Source organism: Lycium barbarum, chromosome 11 (genome assembly GCF_019175385.1).
Source record: "Lycium barbarum isolate Lr01 chromosome 11, ASM1917538v2, whole genome shotgun sequence".
Lineage (NCBI taxonomy): Eukaryota > Viridiplantae > Streptophyta > Magnoliopsida > Solanales > Solanaceae > Lycium > Lycium barbarum.
The window spans coordinates 44,262,452-44,271,552 of NC_083347.1; positions in this window are offsets into that span (position 1 = coordinate 44,262,452).

The following is a 9,101-nucleotide window of genomic DNA, read 5'->3' on the forward strand; positions in this document are numbered from 1 at the left end:
GCTTGTTAGAATTTTGGTCTCTTTTCTAAACTATGAGACCCCTATAAATAATTGTAGGATGGAAGCGTTGTGGTAAGGACAATATCATTCCGACCAATTGAAGTTACATGACTATATTTGATTGGCCGGAATATATCATTTGTACATGTGCCGCATCATTATTGGCCTTTGATTTGACTAGGCATGCTACGCTATTTTGACATGTGGCATGATCCTACTGGTTCCTTCTTTGGCTTGGCGTTCCACATTATTTGACACGTGGCACCAATTTGGGCCTCTATAACAAGATGACATCGTGGGCTTGACAAAGTAGGCTCATCATTTGTAGCCCAATTAAATGGACTAGCCCAATGAAATTTGAGTTTAGTTAAATTCATGTTTATTTGACTTAAATAATAAACCAATTATATTAATCCGGCGTGTATCTCTTTTTTTTCCTAAAACCACCAAATCTAGCTATTTGGTGGCAATGTATTCAAAATCAAAAGAGTCTTACAGAAATTTAAAAAAATAACAAAACTCCAGATAAACCACTGGAGGCATAAACAACTAAGAACTGGATATCAGAACTACAACAAGAATTTATCTACTTCAGATCCTTGGTCCTTGACTTGATACAATCTCATACACCTACAACGATCTTACCTATTGTTATGGATCATATCAACAGTCTAGAGAAGTTAACTTCAAGCTTCAAGGATGGAGTGAAGTGTGTCTTGTTTTAATCCAACGTCAGCAGTAACATTCAACAACTGTATTTGATCTTTGAGCCATGATGAGGGTAATTGACCAGATCTTAATGAACACAAATTTTGTAGCATTATAATAGAATGAGCATGATAACACGCTGATACCACAGTTTGTGTCATTAATCTCTGGCTAAGAAAATCCATGGCAATAAGGAAGAGTTTTGCATATTTATTTTGTAACTGTAGAGTTTCTGATTTCAGTACTAGTCTTCTGGTATGTTAATGTCCCTCTTTCTTTCATTTCTGAACCTCAAATAAGGAATCTAAGCTTTATCTGTGTTTAATATCTATCTGGCCACAAGAGGAAGATCAGTGAGTATATTGAACTATTGGACACCTGCAAAATGAAAAATAAAGTTGGTTAAAAAACTTTACTAGTCCATTTCCTTCTCTGAGTAAATGTTCCACCTGAACTACATGATCCTTTCTCAGCACATTAATGTCTTTCACTAATGTTGTTATACTCCAAGGGACCTCTCATTTTTCTATTAAGATAATTTTCACTGTCATAGAGTCTGTTTCCATCACTAGTGGTGTCAAAGAATGAATAATACACGATCACATCTTAATAGCAGCAGCCTCAACAACCAAATTAGTACCCGCAACACCTTTGAGTACTCATTCCATTGAGCACAAACAAGATAAATGTAATAGGCGACTCATAAACATAGAAGCAGCTCTGAGGAATTCAAGCAACAAGCAATATGAAAGGAAGACATGCATAAATTAACAACAATCAAGAACAAAAAGCGAAGGAGAATACCAAAACAACGACAAGATACATCACACAACAACAATTAGAAACTAACAACAATTGAAAATATACTATGGATATATGACGATTCTAATCAATATGCTCAGTATAAATTGGAACATAAAGAACAAAGAAAGCATAGTCATAGCAGCTGAAATGAAGAAGAAAGTACCAGAAGAACCAAAAAGCAACGCACATCATTGGTTATGTCAACCTTCAATCTCGAGTTATTAAATTTCACAACCTACTGCCTATCTTATGCGTATCCAATTCTCGCTTATAGGAAGGAACACGTTACTTTACTTGTTCTATGCTAGCATTTATGCGAAATAGTAAACTGCAGGTAAGTAAAAGACACATGATATTTACGTGGAAACCACCCGGCTCAAAAGGTGATAAAAACCATGATGCACAGACCTGCAGGATTTCCCTAACATACTACAACAATGAGCCAACTGCGAGTTACAAATTACAACCTCTGTAATCTAACCCTTATCTCAACCTTGCTACCCAACCTCTGACTACCAAGCTATCTCCAAGTAGTGAACTTCTTACTTGGAGTTACAATTGTTTGTATCTATTTTTATGCTTCTTAATAAGCGGATAAAGATACAACTCGATAAACCAACCTAATACACAAATCTAGACTTTAGAACTAGGAAACATCATTCAATAAAACAACTCCATCGATCATTCTCTGTGTAATAGGGACGCAACCCCGGATTCTTGAATATGCTGGATATATATTTTGACAGCACAATATTCTAAACTCGCAGTTTGTGGGTGCGTAAAATTCTTCTTGGAAAGACCTAGGTATTTATAACATTATGCTCCACAGGTCAGCAAATACAAAACCTTTTCCTAGTCGGTCAATGACACACATGTAGGGTTGGTGTAGTATGTGGATTCTTTCCTTGTTGAGTCTGCTTCTAATACATGTAGAAGCCTTATTAATCCCTACTATTAATCCCTACAAATATGGAAAGGAATCTTTCATACTTGACCGCCAAGTTTTTTCCATAAATCTACAAATCCTAGTTGATGTAGGACTTTCCCTGCAACATGTTCACGAACCTGTTTCATCCACCTGATTCGTCTACCTCTGAATCTCTCACTGTCTAAGATTGAACATGTTTTTATACCTGTTTCATCATTCCTTTCATGTTCATATTTCTGATTTCTTCTTGAGTCTACTTTTGGTATGGATGATGGAACATGTTTACAAACTTGTTTCATTGATCATGTGTAGCTCTGTATCTGTCTTCTTCACATGCATTTATTCATTCCTGGAATAAATCATGCTTCAATCTTGACTCACTCTTTGACTTCTGATTTTGTTCTTGCTCTGTGGTGGAACATGTTTGTAGACCTGGCTCTTCTGTTAACCTAATTCACATGCTTTCTCTGCAAACTCTTTAGCTAAATAATTTCTTCCTTCTGAACATTGTCTTCTAAGTCTGAGTCACTTCACCTTTCCTCTCCTGCATTATCTCACCACTCCTGGTTATTCATCCACTGCACCTGATTCTTTCATCATTCTCTTCTGCATCTGATGACTCTTTGATATAGAACATATTTTGGATACTTGTTCTATTTCTTCAACGAACTAATCCTCCTCCTGAGTCATATACTCTCCCTTTTGCTGCCTGCTTTTTTTAGTTGTTCTATTCATATATCATTCATCCTATACACTGGATATCTCTGTGTGCCCGGCTAGGTCATCTTCTTCACCTCTTCGACTATGCTTGTCTGCTTGTCTGTATCTGATGGAACATGTTTGTGGACCTAATTCATATGCATTGCTTGCAACTATCGCTTGTGATCGATCAGGTCTTTGTACTAGTTACATGCGCATTGCATTCTTGCTCATTCAGACATTGCACAGTGTTTGAAACACCTGTTTCAATTAATCAACCATAGGTCTAGCTTTGTTCATACCTGGTTTGTCTTCTTCATGGTATCATGGTCAATCATTGTTCACCAAACTCATATATGCATTAGTCTAGCTAATGCCAACAAATTCCCCCTTTTTGATGATGACAAACTCCATATCTTTTTTGTGCTCATTGCACCATGTTTTAACTTGTTCCAAACACTCACAACTTCGACTTGAACTTAATTTAATCATGTTACCATCAAAGTCATAAAGCTGGTTAGCACAGTTCAATCTTCCCCCTTTTGGCTTCATTAAAAAAATAATCCCAGACTATGGTTAGTAATATTCATCCAATACTTAACTCATGGCCACTGGGCTATCGCATATACACAGATATGAACATTTACTTGTTTAATCAAGAAAACATTCATGTCATACAATTTTAGGCACAAATTAGTAAGATATGCAATAACTTTTTCATTGATGTCAAAAAGTAAAATTCTAGTCCTTGAGTTACAACCATATACAACAGATCAATGGAACTGGACTTCCAAGATTTGTAAAAGAATAGGTTTAGGGGAGCTCCTAATCACTTCAAAGTGAATGTGACCAATGTGGAGGTTCTAATCCGATGGAGTTCTAGTTAGGGGGTGGTTCAGTTGGGAGGATATCTCTTCGTCATCTGTTTCTCCTTCCCTTGAATAGATTTTCATCTTCATCCGCCTTTTCCCCCCAAGAAGATCCACCATCTTTTTCAACCGATTAGGCCCATGATGACCAAGATCCAGATTACACTTCTTTTCTTGATGGTGAGGGGTTCTTTCTCTGTTTCAACCTTCCATACTTCTCCATGAACCCTCATAACTCCATAGCTTTAGTTTCTTAATAGCTTAGATGAATCCTTTTTAGATTAGCTTAAGGTAGCATCTATCTTATTTTCCTGAAAAGTTGTTGTAACACTGGTTTCTTCCATTATATCCCCTATTTTGGTATTTTTCACATATTCTCCCTATTTTCGAGCTCCACCCAATGTTCTTTCCCCCTTCATTTTTCAAGTCAGTAAAATCATTTGGACATCAGGTAAAGGTGTGTTTGTGAGGGTAAGGTGAAGTATATTGTCTGATTTGGAGGGATCAAGGAAGTGTGGGGAGGAGGGAGACTGTTCGGAGCTTGTGAAGTATTAGCACATTTTATTCATTAGGGCTCTGAGGTGAGAGAGATAGGATGAAATTTGTGAAGGGATTGTATCCTTTTATGTGGGGATACGGTGGTAGCTGAATAGTCCTTTTTGGGAAGAGTAGGATTTGATAGTTGTGTCTTTTCAAGGCTTATCATCATTACTCCCTTTTTTCTCTTCTATGCATAATAAGGATTGCTAGATATGGCTAGGTTAGGTAGAACAGGTTGTCTAAGTTGTTTCATGATCTAAGTATATAATTGACTGTAGGGAAAAGAAACATACCTGAAGCATATTTGCAATCCTTGATTTGAGGCGTGCTTCTGTGACAATCATCATGCTTAGACTTTACAAGATCATGAACCTACCTTGTATAGGATGTATAACTTAATGTACAAGATTGAGTGATATATTTTAATTACTCTGTAAACCACACAATCGGTGACAACCTTCCTAGCCAATTTTGAGGAATACGCGTGCAGCATTAATCATTCCCAATGCTAGCACAATTTTCTAGGAATGTGTCATCCGATTTTGCTTGCTTTAGGATCCTGAATTTCAATCCTTAATCTCCGGAGTATACACCACATGTTTATGTTGACCATCTTCTTTTGTTATTAGGAACGGGTTCCTAAACCTATTTCATGGCTGCATGAGTATCCACAATCTTGATAAACACCCTTTGTGATGTTTTGGATGGCTACTTTCTTCCCCTTTTCAGCCCTTCTCTTCCTTATCACATGTTCATTCTTCGGTGGCTTAACCCTCCTACGGTGAACCAGGTTTACCTACCTGTTCCACGCAAAGTTCCCCCTATCTGATTACCTTCTCTTTTCATAACTTTCTTTTTGCAATATTATTTTCCTTCTATCTTGAGAGTGAGCAGAATTAATGATGTTTTCTCTCTCCATATCTTGAGCAAGCACTATTCATATATCGATTTAGCTTGCTCTTCTGCTCATCTTACCTGCAAATCAATCAGGGGTTAGTTTTGGGCACCCATACAAACTTGGGTCCCTTTCCATCAATCTTGGGATGGATCAGTTCCTTCTTTGTACAATCAGGCAACGTCGCTGTATTGCCAACATCTATTATATTATTTCTTTTCTTCGCAATCTTTACATTCTTCAACTCATGGCTCATATTTACTGGACATTTGAGTCTACAATGCCCTATCTTACCACACAAACTGCATAGTACTTCTCCTGATACTCCAAGCTCTATCGTCTTGTCAAATCCCAATCCAGTACTAATGTTGTGCGTTTGACTCGTAAGATTTGAGAGCAGCTGAGAGGATTGAGTCCACATATTAGCTCTTTCAAGATCATGCTCTGCTTGAAGTAGTCTTGAGTTGATATCTTTCGATTTTTCTTGTTCTAAGACCAGCTCCCTTTTTATACTTTTTTGCTCTGACTCGACCCCTGGTTGCTCTTTACTCAATTCACGCTTTCCCAATCTAAGCATCAGCTTTAGAACTTCATATTGAAGACCCAAGATGGATGAACTAAGTTGAGCAACCTGTTCTTTCAATAGCTGCTTCTGCTTCTCAGCTTTGCCTCTGCTAACCTCACTCTTTATTAATTGATCCTTTAAACTTGTAGGCTTACCAAGTGACTCATCTCTCATTGTACTCATATTGATGCCTTCCTCTATATCTGACTCTAAATGATCATTGCCCATGAGTGTTGTGTGATCAACTTCGTCTTCTGAGTCATCATCAGAGCCCCAGGCTGCCACCATAGCCTTGGTTGTCTCCATGTTCTTGCTTACTTCTTCTTTCTCCTTCTCTGCCCTTCTCTTCTTCCATTCTATTTCTATTGTGGGCAGTCTTTGATTATGTGATCAGTTTTATCATACTTAAAACAACCATCCACTTGTCCTCTATCGTTACTCCCGCCTCTTTCAGAATTTTTGCTCGTCTGATTTTCCCTTCTTAGGAATTTTTTGAAATTTCTGATGATCAGAGCCATGTCCTCTTCCTCTTCTGAGTTTGTGGTTTTAAGAGCTAAAGACCTTCTTGAGCTTGCTTCTTCAGTTCTTGCATTCTCCATGTCTATCTCGTATGTCTTTAGGTTTTCCACTAGTTCATCTAGAGACATCTCCCCTATGTCTTTTGCTTCCCTAATTGCTATGACTTTCATCTTAAATTCTTTTGGCAAGGTTCGCAATATCTTATCTACTGAGTCCTCCGTGGAGATGAATTTTCCAAGTGAGGTCAGTTCATTGAAAATAGAGGTATACCTGGTAAACATCTCAACAATGGTCTCTCCTGGCTTCATCCTGAAATATTCATAATTAGTGGAGCGCGTTGCCTTTCTGAATTTCCTTTCTTGGTTGGTTCCTTCATGCACTTTCTTTAAAGAATACCAAATTTTCATGGTTGTGTACACCGTGAGATTCTATTGTATTCATCAGGTCCAAGACCACAAATTAACGCATTCTTGGCCTTGACATTCTTTTCAAGAATCTTGTAGTCACTTTCTGTGTGCTCAGCCTTTTCTTTCCCCACTGCAGTCCCATCTTCAACCTTCTTCATGGGATACTTAGGTCCTTCAATCACCCCATCCCACAACTCAAAATCTTCTGCTTACAGGTGATCTTCCGTCCACGCCTTCCACCATTGATAATATTGTCCATTGAAAAATGGCGACCTTCTGGTGGACTAACCTTCTGAGTGTCCTGTAGGAGGTGCGGCATTCATCATGAACTTCTCCAAGGTATTAAGCTTTTGAGGAGAACCTGCTATGATACCAGTTGTTAGATTGCACGACCTACTGCCTATCCTATGCGTATCCAATTCACGTTTATAGGAAGGAACATGCTACTTTACTTGTTCTATGCTAGCGTCTATGCGTAATAGTAAACTGCAGGTAAGTAAAGGACACACGATATTTACGTGAAAACCACCCGACTCAAAAGGTGATAAAAACCACGACCTACGGACCTGTAGGATTTCCCCAACAACTTCACTAAAACAATGAGTCAATTGCGCGTTACAAATTACAACCTCTGTAATCTAACCCTTACCTTAACCTTGTTACCCAGCCTCTAACTAGCAAGTTATCTCTAAGTAGTAAACTTCCTACTTGGAGTTACAATTATTTGTATCTATTTATAAGCTTTTAAATAGGCGGATAAAGATAACTCGATATACCAACCTAATACACAAATCTAGACTTCAGAACTAGGACACATCATTCAGTAAAACAACTCCATCGATCCTTCTTTGTGAAATAGGGACACAACCCCAAATTCTTGAATATGCTTGATATTTCATTTGACAGCATGATATTATGAACTCTCTCTTTGTGGGTGTGCAAACTTCTTCTTGGAAAGACCTGGGTATTTATAACATTATGTTCCGCAGGTTGGAAAACTCAAAACCTTTTTCTAGTCGGTCAATGACACGCACGTAGGGTTTGTGTAGTATTTGGATTCTTGCCTTGTTGAGTCCGCTTCTAATACATGTAGAAGGCTTACTAATCCCTACAAATATGGCAAGCAATCTTTCATACTTGACCGCCAAGTTCTTTCCATAAATCTACAAATCCTAGTTGATGTAGGACTTGCCCTGGAACATGTTCACGAACCTGTTTCATCCACCTGGTTCGTCTGCCTCTGAATCTCTGCACTGCCTGACATGGAACATGATCTTATACTTGTTTCATCATTCCTTTCACGTTCATATTTCTGACGTCTTCTTGAGTCTTCTTTTGGTATGGATGATGGACATGTTGACAAACTTGTTTCATTGATCATGTGTAGCTCTGTGTTTGTCTTCTTCACATGCATTTATTCATTGCTGGAATAACTCATGCCTTCAATCTTGACTCACTCTTTGACTTCTGATTTTGTTCTTTCTCTGTGGTGGAGCATGTTTGCAGACCTGGCTCTTCTGTTAACCTGATTCACATGCTTTGTCTGCAAACTCTTTAGCTGAACAATTTCTTCCTTCTGAACATTGTCTTTTGAGTCTGAGTCACTTCACCTCTCCTCTCCTTCATTTTCTCACCACTGCTATTTATTCATCCACTGCACCTGATTCTGTGATCATTCCTCCTCTGCATCTGAAGACTCTTTGATATAGAACATGTTTTGGATACTTGTTCTATTTCTTCAATGAACTGCTTCTCCTCCTGAGTCATTTACTCTCCCTTTTGATGCCTGCTTTGTACAATTATTCTATTCATATATCATTGATGTTATACACTGGATATCTCTGTTTGCCCGGTTAGGTCATCTTCTCCGTCTGCATGTCTGCTTGACTATGCATGATGGAACATGTTTGTGGACCTAATTCGTGTGCATTGCTTGCAGCTGTCTCTTGCGATCGATCAGGTCTTTGACTAGTTCCATGTGCATTTCATTCTTGCTCATTCAGACATCGTACAGTGTTTGGAACATCTGCTTCAATCAATGAACCATAGGTCTAGCTTTGTTCAGGCCTGCTTTGTCTTCTTCATGGTGTCATGGTCAATCATTGTTCATCTTTTGTCAATCATCAAAACTCATATACGCATTAGTTTAGCTAATGCTAACATCGAG